Genomic DNA, 16125 nt, shown 5'->3' with positions numbered 1-16125 from the left:
ATACTCCACAATTTGTTCCATAAATTGCTATTTTACCAATTATGTTATATAGTTATTCTTCCGTGTAAGTATACATAGTTCTTCCTCAGACTTGTTAACTGTTGAATAGTATTTCATAGCATTGAAACACTGGAATTTGTTTAACCATTTATCTACTTATGACTTATTTATTTCCAGCTTTTTATTATATCAAGTGATGGCTTATGTATTTGCAGTTTTTCATTCCTGGAAATGTAGCATGATATCAAGTGAGACTTTTCTCATGCCTAGATACAAATCTGAGGACAACAGAGCTAAGTAAGTCACAATCTATGGAAAACTATAGAAATCTGGGACTAGACATTCTCTTAAAATGATTTAGAGATGGCCCAGTCCTTCCTTAGAATGAGTACTAAATAGGAGGAGAAAGAAAGAACATTGTAATCATGAGTTGTCAGCCTGCCAAAGAATACTGAAACTTTTCCTTCATAAATTGGGAGTATGCTCATATGCTTTTTCTTACCCATGGTTTCTGTGATTTCACACCTTCCATTTCGCCCCCTCTCTTGGTGCCTTTGAATCAGCATTAGTTCACTTGCTGTTAGATCTCTATGTCAACATTCAATCAAAGTTGAGTGAGAAAAGTCCAACATTTAATCCACGTTGAGGGAGAAAAAAGTCCAAAAATCTGGAATGATTCTCTGAATTTGAAGATGCCTGAGGAAGGGAAAATCAGCAACCCATTCACAGCTGTACGTCTGCAAACGTTCAGGTCCTCAAGCCCACTCCTTGCCAGCACCAGCCTTCTTTATAAACCAGGATGGTAAAAAGAGTTTGCCCTGACAAACATACTTGTCAACAGTGGTTGATTTAAATATGCCAATGGGCCATCCAGGATAAGAAAGAAAGTAACCAATGAAGAGGGATAAGTAAATGCCAATAAGATACAAATATTTTATCAATGTTTTCTCTTTTTCGACACCCTGCTCCATTACCAGAAAAGAAGAATGTAAAGGGGACTTAAAGAGTAGATCATGCCCCTCTACCATCTGAGTACCTCAAGCCATACTTTAACCTGTTCTGGGAGAGGGTAGGACATAGTATTATAATTGGATTTGAGATACTGGCATTCAGTGCCATAATATAACCCCTCATTCAGATCATCTTTCCCACTGAGAGCAACTACAAACTCCAGACAAAACAAAACAAACACAACTAGCTAAGTATTCAGTGATTCAGTGGAGTCAAACTTAGATAAATGACAAAAAAGTAGTCAATTTCCCATTTTCTTGCAGTTGTTCCCTGCAGCTGACCACAGACACAGAGCAGCTCATCACAGGCAGCTAATTTTGCTAAAAACCTCACTTACTTTCTGGATATAGAAAAAAGGAAAAGGATCCTGGACAACCATGGCCAGCTGTCAGAAAGTGAGGGGAATTCTCGCAGGAGAGAAAAAATGGAGGATGAGATCCCATGATTCTGCGTATGCACACAATCTCAAATTGATCCATACACCACGTCATTGGGGACAAACTCAAATCACTTCAGCAAAGGCTTAAATAATAGGATGGAGATTCGAACAAGCATCCGCAGAAGATGAGACTGAGCTAAAAGAATGACTTGAAAAGGTGAATTATTACCTAAAACAAAAGCATCAACTTAGAGGAATATAAAAGATCCTGGACTGAACACAACATACTATCCACAGTGCCATAGTCCAAAATTATCAACATTAAAACAAAATGAAAGTATATGTCATGACAAAGATTTGGAAACGAGTGTTTATAGCCCTTTCATTTACAATAACAAAAAAACTGGAGATAACCCAAGCATCTATCCATGTAAGAACATAAAATCAAAGTATGTTCAACAGAATGCTGAAAAATCTGCCTGTGCCAAGTGTTGGTAAAGATGTAGAGCAACTGGAACTCTCATATATTGCTGGTGGGAATGTAAAAGAGCCCAGCTACTTTGGAAAACAGCTTGGCAATTTTATAAAAATTTAAACATATGCTTATTATATGTTTATATGAAACCCAGGCATTCCACTACTAGGAATTTATCCAAGAGAGATGAAATCATATGTCTCCATCAATATTTGTAGATAAGTGTTTACAGCTACCTTATTTGTAAAAGCTCAAAACTGGAAATAGCCCAAACGTCTATCCACAAATAAATGTATCAAAATGTTTTCCATAGAATGAAATACTACTTGGCAATAAAAAAATGAATTATCAACACATGTAACAACATGGATGAACCACAAAATAATTATGCTAAATGAAATAAGTCAGATACAGAAAGTGCACATAATATATGATTGCATTTAGAAGAATTTCTAGAAAATGCAGTCTGACCTATGTAGATCAGTAATTGGCTGGGGACGGGAGTGACGGGAAGATCAGATTGATTGCAAAGAAGAACATGGAAAATTCGGCGGAGTGAAAGAAGCGTGCACTGTCTTGATTGCAGTTATTTCACAAGTGTATCACATATTCCAAAACTTACCCAATTATGTACTTGACATATATAGTTTATTGTATATAAAATATAGTTCAATCAAGTAATATAAAAATGTAGATTTGAGATAAAATTTAAACTGTAATTAACTGGAAAGTTCTGGACATGTCCTGCTTGTAATGAAAGGGACTGCTACTCAGCTGGCAAAAGAAATTCAGTGCAGTGTGATTAGAAGTCGTAAAGAAAAATAATACTCTTTGATGGTTGCAGCCCACAAATTTCAAATTGCTACATGCCCTAGATGTCCAAATACTTCACTCATGACCTTTACTCATATTATATCTTGATAAATACTGCCAAATAGCCCTTCCAAACAGTTAAACTAATTTTAAAGTCTGACAAGAAATGTCTGTGACTGCTCATTTCCCCCTCTGCATCATCATTAATACTAAATAATTACAATCTCTTTATGGAGCGAGATGATCAATGAAAATCTTAAAATAAAATGCAAGACAGGAGCCAAAAGAAATAGAGAAATCCAAAACTTGAAAGGGCATAAGAGAGGGAGAAAAAGCGGGGGAGAGAAGCTTTCCAAAGAGTCAGTGTAAATAATGTCAAATGCTGTAGAGAGGTCAAAGTTTCTATTTTATTTAAGAACACGTAAGCTGTCAGTGGCTTGGATGAAAGCAGTTTCAGCTATCTTGGTGAGAACAGAAAGTTGATTATCATTGTTGAGGGGTAAATGAGGTGAATGAGAGAAAACATAATCGGTTTTACTGTCTTTTGTTTCCGGAGGTTTTTTTTTTTTTTTTTTTTGAGACGGAGTCTTACTCTGTCGCCCAGGCTGGAGTGCAGTGGCGCAATCTCGGCTCACTGCAAGCTCCGCCTCCCCGGTTCACGCCATTCTCCTGCCTCAGCCTCCCGAGTAGCTGGGACTACAGGCGCCCGCCACCACGCCCGGCTAATTTTTTTGTATTTTTAGTAGAGACGGGGTTTCACTGTGGTCTGGATCTCCTGACCTCGTGATCCGCCCGCCTCGGCCTCCCAAAGTGCTGGGATTACAGGCGTGAGCCACCGCGCCTGGCCATTCTGGAGGATTTTTTTTTTAAAGAATTTTGCTGTGAAGGGAGAAGATAGTCATTGTAGTATAAATGTTTTTTTGTTGTTGTTTATTTAAATTTTTGAAAGCGGCTTTACTTTGCAAATGACAAATACTTGAGTATGTTAAAACATTCATGAGAAACTTAATGGCTAGGTCATTTTTGTGAGAGGAAATAAGAGAAATGTGATGTAATGAGATTCCAAGTGAATGAGATTCAATATGATTATATGTATAATTTTAGGATAAGGGCATTGCCATTTTAGTATTTGAGAGGAAGGCAAGCATTTCTGTAAATGCAATAAATTAGGTAGATCTGGAATTCTGATGCTCCTTATGAATGGATCTTTTCTCTGAGAATTATCAGGCTATTGTAGGTGCTGGGTATTGTCAGGTTGAAAAAAAAAGATTCTTGAGAATGGGAGAAAGAAACAATTTGACTTGGCAAGTATGAAAATTCAGCTCAGCACTGCTAGGGGTTTCAATAATCAGAGACGATGTCCCCAGTCCAGGTATCTGGAAATAACCACAGGTTTTATCTAATTCCTTCTAAAGCTACAGTAGGATTTATTATCTTTTAATCTGCACTAAGGAATACAAAACATTTAAATGTAATGACATGGCAAATTTATGGCATCTATACTCATAAGTACAAATAAAATATACTTTCTTTTATTTCCTATGGTGGAACTAAACTTTTCCTTCAAATATTCCATTTTAATTACTAGGAAAAATGAGAGAAAAATATTTTAAATTTGCCAATTACTGGTATCAGAGTCTTGAGTATAAATAATTTAAATGGCTTTTTATTTTAGATAATTCTTAGTCATGTTCTTTTTTTACATCTTTACCCTTCAGCTTTCCTTCACTTCTTCATTCCTTTCCAAAAGTTTGTCTGAGTATGTAGGTGATTTTTATGGCAGTAACAGATGTTGTTCAATCATCAAATTGATAATACCCGGGGTGTGAACAGACTCAGTTGCCCTTTTGAATCACTGTACTGGCACACAACCCTGTAGTCTTGGTCCTTTTTTTCGGTTAAAAAGTATCTACATATCACTGAAATCCAGTTGCTATCATTTCATCTTCTTTGCAGCACTGACAAGGCACACATGAATTTTTGGACACAATCTAGATAACTCGGTACTCATGGGAGTCTCTCTTGGGTTAATCTAACTGGGACGTTCCTTCTGCTAATGTAGTGCTATCCTCCTCCCTCAAAAACGAGTAGGACACCCATGTGGATGCAGCCTCCTCTTAGCATCCTGCTGTCTCCCCCAGGCAAGGCCAGAGGAAGCAGGCCACTAGCCCGCTGTTCTTGGAATCCTCCATGCCCATTTTGATATTTTCTAGTTATGATTGGCACCAGGGCAGGGCAATAGGTAGAGGTAGATGAGGATGTCTACAACAGGTAGAGATAGATGAGGATGTCAAATAAATTAATTAATTTAAGATCCAAAATACTGCTCCCCTTATTTTTGTTTTCTATAAATTTAATCTAATACTAAATTTTACATAATAAAACATAAAGACTATATGAGGTATTAGAAAAATGAACTTTCAATTCTTTGTCAGTAAGTACCAGGTGACATTATTTAGTCCAGTAAAGATATTTAGAAACTAGTGTCTTTCGCGGTTCACTGTAGATTCCTTTTCTTCCCCTTTTGTTATTCCTATCCTTTGTCTCACAGGTTTTGACCCAGTGCTCACATTTGCCAACATATCTTTATCCCCAGCCTGTGCTTTTAATCAGAACCTTAGTACTGTCTTGTTAAGTAGACTGTCCCATCCAGCATAATATTCAAAATACTATCTGCTTTCACTGACAGTGCAAGAACAGCTGTAAAACCTTTCAGCTCCTCTCTCTTGATCTTTCTGTCTAATTTGTGAACTTCATTTTCATAATCAAATACAACTTCTTCAAATACAAATATTCTTTTTTTTTATGGTGACTTTAAATGATCCTAGGCTGGAGATAGTTTTTGTTTGGATTCAAACTCACAGTAAATTCTCCCATTAGTTAAATATTGAAGGAATTGATGGTGCTGTACATTATCTCTCAATCATGATTTCAGCCAGGTAAAGCATGTTTCCATGTAACCATTTCACTCTGCCATGGATGTTTGTCCCATATTTGCCTACTCAGCATCCACCCCTGCTTTCTATATCTGTGAGTCATAGTTTAGGACATGACTCCAAGTACATCCACTGAGAGGAGCCACTTATGCCCTGTTCCCACCATATGACACGTAGAGCATAAGCATGGGAGCTGGGATACTGAATCTGGCCTGAGCGGAGGAAAGAATAACGGAACAAATATGCACTCACAGTGGCTGGCCTAAGCAGTGTGGTATCCACCAATAGTGCTCAATGCTAGCAGCTGTGGATTACTGCCAAATCATGGTTTTTAGTTTTCAATTTTCTGTATTTAAATCTTACTCTAAAAAAACAACATTAAGTTCTCTTACACAAAATTCTTTCCATATATTCATATTTGCTCCTCATTCTTTTTTCTTTTTTTAGATATTTAGATTGTTTTAATTGCTTCTTTTTTTATTATATTTTAAGATCTGGGGTACATGTGCAGAACGTGGAGTTTTGTTACATAGGTATATACGTGCTATGGTGGTTTACTGCACCCATCAACCCATAATCTACATTAGGTATTTCTCCTAAAGTTATCCCTCCCCGAGCCTCCCAACCCCCAACAGGCCCCGGTGTGTGATGTTCCCTTCCCAATGTCCATGTCTTCTCACTGATCAACTTCTACTTGTAAGTGAGAAACATGTGGTGTTTGGTTTTCTGTTCTTGTGAAAGTTTGCTGAGAAATATGGTTTATAGCTTCATCCATGTCCCTGCAAAAGTCAGGAACTCATTCTTTTTTATGGCTACATAGTATTCCATTGTGTATATGTGCCACATTTTCTTTATCCAGTCTATTATTGATGGACGTTAGGGTTGGTTCCAAGTCTTTGCTACTGTGAATAGTGCTGCAATATACACACGCGTGCATGTGTCTTTATAGTAGAATGATTTATAATCCTTTGGGTATATACCCAGTAATGGGATTGCTGGATCAAATGGTATTTCTAGTTCTAGATCCTTGAGGAATCGCCACACTGTCTCCACAATGGTTGAACTAGTTTACACTCCCACCAATGGTATAAAAGCATTCCTGTTTCTCCACATCCTCTCCAACATCTGTTGTTTCCTGTCTTTTGAATGATTGCCATTCTAACTGGCGTGAGATGGTATCTCATTGTGGTTTCGATTTGCATTTCTCTAATGACCAGTGATGATGAGCATTTTTTCATATGTCTGTTGGCTGCATAAATGTCTACTTTTGAGAAGTGTCTGTTCATATCCTTTGCCCAATTTTTAATGTTTTTTTTCTTGTAAATTTGTTTAAGTTCTTTGTAGATTCTGGATATTAGCCCTTTGTCAGGTGATAGATTGCAAACATTTTCTCCCATTCTGTAGGTTGCCTGTTCACTCTGCTGATAGTTTCTGTTGCTGTGCAGAAGTTCTTTGGTTTAATTAGAACCCATTTGTCAATTTTGGCTTTTGTTGCCATTGCTTTTGGTGCTTTAGAAATGAAGTCTTTGCCCATGCCTACAAACTGAATGGTATGGCCCAGGTTTTCTTCTAGGATTTTTATGGTCCTACGTCTTATGTTTAAGTCTTTGATCCATCTTGAGTTGATATTTGCATAAGGTGTAAGGAAGGTGTCCAGTTTCAGTTTTCTGCATATGGCTAGCCAGTTTTCCCAACAACATTTATTAAATAGGGAATCTTTTCCCCATTGCTTTTTTGTATCAGGTTTGTCAAAGATCAGATGGTTGTAGATGTGTGGTGTTATTTCTGAGGCCTCTGTTCAGTTCCATTGGTCTATATATCTGCTTTGGTACTAGTACCATGCTGTTTTGTTTCTGTAGCCTTGTAGTATAGTTTGAAGTCAGGTAGCGTGATGCCTCCAGCTTTGTTCTTCTTGCCCAGGATTGTCTTGGCTATGCGGGCTCTTTTTTAGTTCTATATGAAGTTTCAAGTAGTTTTTTCCAGTTCTGTGAAGAAAGTCATTGGTAGCTTGATGGGGATCATATTGAATCTATAAGTTACTTTGAGCAGTATGGCCATTTTCAAGATATTGATTCTTCCTATCCACGAGCATGGAATATTTTTCCATTTGTTTGTTTCCTCTCTTATTTCCTTGAGCAGTGGTTTGTAGTTCTCCTTGTAGAGGTCCTTCACATCCTTTGTAAGTTGTATTCCTAGGTATTTTATTCTCTTAGTAGCAATTGTGAATGAGAGTTCACGCATGATTTGGCTCTCTGTTTGTCTATTATTAGTGTATAGGAATGCTTGTGATTTCTGCACATTGATTTTTGTATCCCGAGACTCTACTGAAGTTGCTTATCAGCTTAAAGAGATTTTGGGCTGAGATGATGTGGTTTTCTAAATACACAATCATGTCATCTGCAAAGAGAGACAATTTGACTTCCTCTCTTCCTATTTGAATTTGAATACCTTTTATTTATTTCTCTTGCCTGATTGCCCTGGCCAGAACTTCCAATACTATGTTGAATAGGAGTGGTGAGAGAGGGCATCCTTGTCTTGTGCCGGTTTTCTAAGGGAATGCTTCCAGCTTTTGCTCATTCAGTATGATATTGGCTGTGGGTTTGTCATAAATAGCTCTTATTATTTTAAGATACATTCCATTGATACCTAGTTTATTGAGAATTGTTAGCACGAAGGGGTGTTGAATTTTGTCAAAGGGCTTTTCTCCATCTATTGAGATAATCATGTGGTTTTTGTGATTGGTTCTGTTTATGTGATGGATTACATTTATTGATTGCATATGTTGAACCAGCCTTGCATCCCATTTTGTTGGAGCATACACTTAGGGTTGAACTTCCTCATTCTCTGTCCTAAGTGAAGTCAGTACCTTTGGGGTGAGCTGCAGTGCATTCTTTTCCTGTATTCTTTCCCCAAGGAAAAATTCTGATTTATTGTTTCAGAGTTATGATCAAGACAATGACCAGATCCTCTTGGAGTTACATACCTGTTTTATGAGCAGAGTTTTGAGCATAATCCTCTCGTCTTTCCAGCTTGCCTCTCCTCTGTGGAACTTCCATATTATGACAGAGTTGGGTCAATGGCTATTGTGGTATTAGTGTTCTTGGTCTGTGATGCCTGGAGTTAGAGCCTCGCTCTAAGAATGGGTGCCAGGTGGAAGACTGGGGCTTCAGATATCTTGGCTAAACTCATTTGGAATTTAGCCTTTGCAAAACAGAGCTCAAAGGGATGAAAAATGATGGCAATCTGCTTTTTCTGGTGAGATATAGTAGCCATTAATGGGGAGCTGGGCCAAAAAGAATTCCTGTCTTCTTGTCCGCACCTGCCTAGTGGAAAGTCTGTCCTGCTGAGGTGGAGGGGTGGGGGCAGAAAGATTAGGCTGTAACTCAAGTCTGACAGACTAGCTGTTCTTACAGAGATATAGTAAATTTCCATGACTAAATGTTTCTTGGTTTGCTCTATTCCCTTGTGGCAATTTTCGGGGACTTTGAATGTTTCTTTGTGTTTTTTAAGTAATTTTCACCACTTAATGGTTTTGCACTGGGAATAGGTTAAATTATTATTTATAATGTGTATTAAATTTCGATTTCTAGTCTAACAGTATCATTGAAAGCCTTTTTTATATTTTCATGCACATAACAAATCTATTTATCTGTGGAAGGCCAGATTATATGAAGAAAATATTTTCTGATATTACTTCCAAAACGTATATACTCCTTTTTATGATTTAGATTTTTTTATTGTTTAACAGCCCTATTGTGTGAAAGGCTTTTAGAGGCGTATTGAATTATGTGTTACATATCATAACATTCTAATTCTGAAGAACGGAATTTTTGGCAGTAACTTACCAAAAAATTATAGCTCAGAAGTTTCTAGGATAAATGTCCATTGCTCTATCTCTTTTATGTAAAATGGAGATAATTGTTCAGTGTTGTTTTAAGGATTAAATTAATATATGCAAAATAATTAAAAAGAGTACCTGGCACATGGTATACACCCAGTAAATGTTCACAACTGTTGCTGTGATTATTGTAGTTGTGTTTCCTGTGAATGAAGATGGCTTGGTGGTAAAACGTAGGTTTAACAATAAAACATTTTTGCCAGTATAGATCTTGATTTAAAAATATAAGGAAAGTTTCATTTTCTTTTTACTCTAAACATTAGTAAGTTTTCTGAGAGGGTAGAGATATAAAATTAGCATTGGCTCATATTCAGTCTTTCACAAAGAACAGTTATTGATACACTTACCCTCTGATTTAAAAGCTCACTGAAATTCAAAGGAACGTAGTAATTTCTTTGATTCCAGTTCACATCATGAAGCCATCTTTTGAGAAATGCTATTGCTTAGCTTTGGAGCTGAAATAGAGATTCTTTTTGAATTCCACTTCATCCATGTTTCTAATCTGTTTTCTATACTGATCTCTTTGAGATTAAACAATCTTAAATCAAAGGTTTATTTGAGCTATAGAATGTGCTGCAATTATTTAAAAATCACAGGCTTCTTCTGTACTCAGCAGCTGGTACAGATTTTCAGAAAAAGAAGTCGTGAATACAAAGGGACAACACAAACATCAAATATGATGATAAATTTGGCGTATTCACTACCTTGATATTGAATTTCCAACAACTTAACTTATATTAAGTATATTTATATTTTTTTCCAAAAAATTATTCCAATATGAGCTCAAGAATATTGGTTGAAGTTATGAGTACTATAATATTGAAATTATTATTTGCATGTGTGAAACTAATATAAACCTTTATCATTTTTCATCATGTAGTTCAATAGGATGTTGGAAAAGAAGACTTCCACTCTAATAGGATGTAAAAATGATCATCTATTTACATCATTCTGATTTCTTTTAATTGTTTCACAATCCACTATAAAGATTTGCTCTGACCCTAACATTAAAAATTTTCTACTTTTTTTCCCACTTTTCTCTCACATAAATTAGGTGTTGCATTGTTTTTCCTACTTATTATTTTATTTACACCATTCTGTGTTGAGCACAGAAAGGTGGAACTATACAGCCCTGTTCTCTGTTTTTAATGCTCTGTATCGTTTTGTTTCCTTTTCTGTGGAATCAGTTTTTCATTATCCTTATAAGGAGATGCCGTTTTTCTCAATCTTTCCTTAAAATCTAACTTCTTTACCAAGTCATTTCTTTTCCTTATAGAATAGTGAATGTGACTGTTCTTAGTGTATTGATTGGTCCCTTTACGTCAGCATTATAACTTTTAGGTATTAGTTTACTTTCATGTGATTGTTATTTCATATATCATTGTGAACATATTTTTTTCCAAAAATAAAATACATATTGACCTAAAAGAAATTTCATCTAAAAGAAAACCTGCCTAATGTGCTACATTTTGATATTTCAGAGGAATTACTTTTAGTCTAATTCTTATAATCTATAATCCCTTTTTATATAGTGGTTTATGCACTAGTTTGTGAACTGATTGTAACTGGTATGGGAGGTGAGGCGCTCACAAAAATGCGTAAATTAATTATGTTTTTTTTTTTTTGTAGAGAGACATTTTCTATGAAAGATCCAGTGTATTTATTTCCATTCTAGAATAAGCTCTCTATCGCCTAAAAGACTGGTAACAGTCTGTAGGCTGGCACTGGTTCACAGACCCCATTTTGAGGTCTATAGCATTGCTACAGAGAATTCTAATACTCTCTTTAAACCCATGTACTTGAGAAAAAACTTTATATTGCCTGTGCCTATAGAAAAAATTATAAATTTACTTTCTGTGGGTATTTTTTGACATTCTTAAAATTACAAAATATGTTGATTTTGTCAACTACAAGTGTACTGATTATAAAAATGTTCTTTTCTTTCATAGAAATAAACATGGCTTTATGGTTGAGAAATTGTATCTTCAGGGTAGAGCCTAGAAAATAGAAATATGCTAACTTTTCAAAGGCAATATCAAACAGGGAATTGGTTAAAAAGTGTTAGGACTGGTGTAGCAAAAGGGAGAATTGTTAGCAGAACACAGAGAATAAGTGTGTTTTCCAGAAAACTATGAGTGCCACTGGACTAGAATCCAGTAACTAGTGCCTACTGCTGGTCTGCAGTAGGGCAGCTGTTCAGGGGCTGAAACTGCTAAAAATGGATACCAGAGCTATACCAGTACTTGCTTACCAAACAAACACTAAGGAAGTTTAGCCACTGATGGAACTGCTGGAATTCTGTCACTTAATCTCATCCGAGCTATAGCAACATCAGCAATTTCCAGCAGCTACCAGCAATCGCCACTGCTGTCTGTACTAAAAGACTCTAGTTCTAGGAGCCTTCAAATTACCTTCCAGAGGCAAGAGGCAGCATGGTGAAAGCAAGAGCAAGAGAAAGTAGAGAGGAGCCACACACTTTTAAACAAGCAGATCTCACTATCACAAGGACAGTACCAACAAGATGATACTAAACCATTCATGAGAAACCGCCCCCCCCATAATCCAGTCACCGCCCACTAGGCCCCACCTCCAACACTGGGGATTATAGTTCAACATGCGATTTGGGTGGGGACACAGACCCAAACTTTATCACACGTCAAGGTCAAGGCTTGGTTGAGAAGAAGGCTCAGAGGAGCCTGACCAAAATTTGTTGTGCTTGGTATTACCAAATTAATACCAATCCATTGATGTGTCCAAGATGCCCAGTTTTTCACATTTACAAACCAGCTTTGTTTTCAAATGTGTTCACCTTTTTCAACCAGATGTGCAAAATTAGGGTGTCTCCTTACAAACTTTCTGCTAGTGAATATCAAAACTCGTAAATAAGTGCATCATCTTTTCTAATAATATATCTTAAATTAAGTAATTATGGATAAAGGGCAAGGCATTTATCAATGTGTTGTTTATAATAGTGAAAAACTGGAGAAATAGCCTAAATATGCCTTTGGGTATTTGTTAAACAAATTATAACACATTCACAGGATGAAATTATTTATAGCCATTAAAAATCATGCATAAGAGCTGTCAGGGTCACTCATGCTTGTAATCCCAACACTTTGGGAGGCTAAGGCAGGAGGATTGCTTGAGCCTAGGAGTTCAACACCAGCCTGAGCAACATAGTGAGACCTCATCTCTACAAATAAAAAATAAAACAATAAGCTGGGTGTGGCGTGCCTGTAATCCCAGCTACTCAGAAGGCTGAGGCAGGAAAATCACATTTTGGAAGTGAAGCTGCAGTGAGCTGTGATCGCACTTCATCCTGGGCAACAGAGCACAATCTTGTCTCAAAAAAAAAAAAAAAAACCATAAAATTTTATGAAATGCCTGTTTTTGAGTTTATGGGGTCTGCTCCCCCATTTTGGTCCCATCCGAAATCTTACACAAATTACTGCTCTTTTGCATTGAAATTTTAAATTATTCAAATAATTGGCACATATATAAAAACATGGAGACAAAAGTGAAATACTAACACTCCCTTTCCCCATTTATTCCCGTTTCTGGTAATAACTGCAGCCGGTTGTGTGAAGACAAGCAGACCTTTTTCTAAAATGCATTTCAGGCAGTCCTTTGGGTTTTACTTTTTTACTGAAGTAATACATGAATAAACTCTCAGTCTTCAAATGTGCAAACAACACAAAATTATGTGGACTAAACTTCCCTGTCACGTTTTGGCCATAAATATTATTGCTTTCTCTAGAGGAAACAACCATGAACACGCTGATTTCTCTCTTCTAGATCTTGTTTTAAGAATTGAAGCTACTCTCATACTGACAAGGAAGGTGTTTTTAATAATTTTCTTTTTCATTAGCATTATGAAAATTTAAAAGAAAAAAGATTTAAAATTCTTTTAAAATTTAAAAGGAAAAACAAAAACAAATTACCTTTCAGGACCTCACACTGTCTGATCATAACAGAAAGCAAGTGTTTAAGGGAGTCTGGGAAATGTAACTTGCAGGCTCACAGCCATAGCAGCTCAGAGTGCAAAAGGACCAGTACAAAAGCACAATTAATACCTTTGGCTAGTTGCATTCATATCTATACTTCTATCCAATTTAAACATATTGGAGATAAATACACAGACACATACACACACACACACACACATATATATGTAAACATAATGCAATATATATATATATATATATCCATTCCCATTTTTAACCTTTATACATAATACAATAACAATCAAAAGGTCATGATTCCACCTAACAGGTTACAAGATATCCTCAGAAAAAAAATATATATGTATACATACATACATATTTCTGCAGTAGTCTGCAGTTACTGAATATACATTTATATATACATATAGTATCAATCTTGGTAATGTCAGTATCTCTTATAGTTCAGTCATCATTTTACTAAAATATTCATTAACACAAATAATGGCTAGGTTGAGAAGTCAAAATTAACTGTCACCCTGACTGTTTGCATAAAATAAAAGAAAAATGGTTATGTCATATATAACAATAAAGAAAACAATTACGCAGAGCTGTCAAAATCCTTACTTCTATAACTGGTCATAAGGCCTCCTCAGTAATTATATATAATTTTCTTCCTCCAACCCTGGTCCTGCTTTTTTGGATTGTTTAGTCCACCATTCTGAACATGACAGTGAAGAGTTGCCCAAAGGAATCTCATGAATTCCCCATATCCCCTTGCGACCAGTTTTTCCTGTATGGTGTTTATTAATCACACTAGTCAGTATAGTATTCCTTTTTTGGCCTATTAGTTTCAGTGTCAAAAGAATCTCAGATTCCCTCCTTAAAACTGGACTGGCATTGTGTCTCTTTTTAATAACTATAATGCAGCAGCACTGGCCTTGTGTTAATTTCACAGCCTAGGCCTTAAGCCTTGTGACTTATGCTTTCCCCTTCTTGGAATACTAAAACCATCATGCTAACCCCATTTAGGATAAGAGACACATGGAAGTACCTCATTTCCCCAAATGGCATTCACCATCAACTGCCAGACATGTCAGTGAGGCCAACTTGGGCCCCCTAGCTTCCAGTCAATCATCAAATGCTTGTAGTTGCATAAGTGATCACTGTCAAGACCAGCAGAACTCCCTAGAATCCCATCCCAATGAGCTATGAAAAATAATAAATCATAGTAGTTTTGATTACTAATTTGGAGATTATTTGTTGTGTACCAAAAGATGACAAATACACAGCATTTTCAGTCAAGAAAAACTATTATCAGAAAAAAGAAGATTGTTTTTGCTGGCAAAAAAAGTCATAGGGATATTTAGCTTTCCAAGATGCTCAGATTCACCAGAATCCCCACAAATATTTACATTTCTACCCTAAGAGTTCTACTATTTCCCAGGCAAAGTATTAATTTTCATCAAAGATACCTAGCAAGAATCTATACTGCATAAATGTTTCAATTCCCAAACTTACAAAATTAACTTTGGTGTCTGATTTTCCAGCCATATTACCCCTGTGTCTATAAAGATCAGACTTACAGAGATTAGAAACTATTTTCTGTGCCTTGAGCTGAAAGGTTAAATCCTTGAGGCTGATATTTTACTTTATAATTTTGCAATTTAAGTCAGAAATGGCCATCCCCATCCCATAATGTTAAAGTTATGGTTACTTATTTGATGGTAATATTCAGCAGATACTTGGTTTCCAAAAGCCTTGCATGTGGTTACATCCAGCTATCAGAAGTCTACTAACATCTCTAGGTTGGGACCCAGAAACCCAAACCAGCTGTGGTACAGCTGCAGCCACTGCCACTGTTAAGTGTTAGAACAGCCAAAGGGCCAAGGACCATAATCACTGATGGTCACACATCCTTACCATTACTGTGTGACAGTACTATAGCAAAGAGAAGAAGTAGAATGTTTTCCTTTTCCTCAAACTCTCTTCACCCCAAAGTCCTTCCCATTGATATTGGATAATAAGAAATCATTTGGCAATGGAATCTGAGAAATATAGTTTATTGGCTTCTAGTCTTACAGGTATATAAACAGAATACAGATGCAGTAGCCTGAGAGATGACAAATAACCGGAAGACCAATATTGTCCACCAAAGAGATTGCTTTGAGTTTCATTAAAATGATTCTTCTATTAATTATCAATGGCATCCTAGGTAAAGCTAATTTTGGGGGAATTAGATTTTAATTAAGTTATTAAATGAGGAATTAGACTAAAATGATTTCCAGTTTCCCTTTATCCTCTAAAAATGGCGCTGATAAATACTGATGTATCAGTTTAGCTTTCTGACTGTAGTTAGCACTATCAATAGAAGGGGAATGCAAGCCAAAAATCTCACCCACATTTGTGATTTAAAGTTTTCTAGTAGCTACTTAAAAATGGTAAAAACAAACAACTGGAAATATTTTTTATAATATATTTTACTTAATATATTCAAATTATTATCATTTTAACATGTTATCAGTATAAACACAATTTATCATATAGTTAATATACTTTTGTCATACTAAGACTTTACAATGTGGATGTATTTTGGACGTACAGAGAACATCAATTGAACTAGCCACATTTCAGATGATCAAGAGGTACATGTTGATGGTGGCTATCATAAT

This window comes from Symphalangus syndactylus, chromosome 9, assembly GCF_028878055.3.
Source record: "Symphalangus syndactylus isolate Jambi chromosome 9, NHGRI_mSymSyn1-v2.1_pri, whole genome shotgun sequence".
NCBI lineage: Eukaryota > Metazoa > Chordata > Mammalia > Primates > Hylobatidae > Symphalangus > Symphalangus syndactylus.
The sequence above is the reverse complement of the archived record's forward strand: the minus strand, read 5'-3'. Positions refer to the sequence as shown.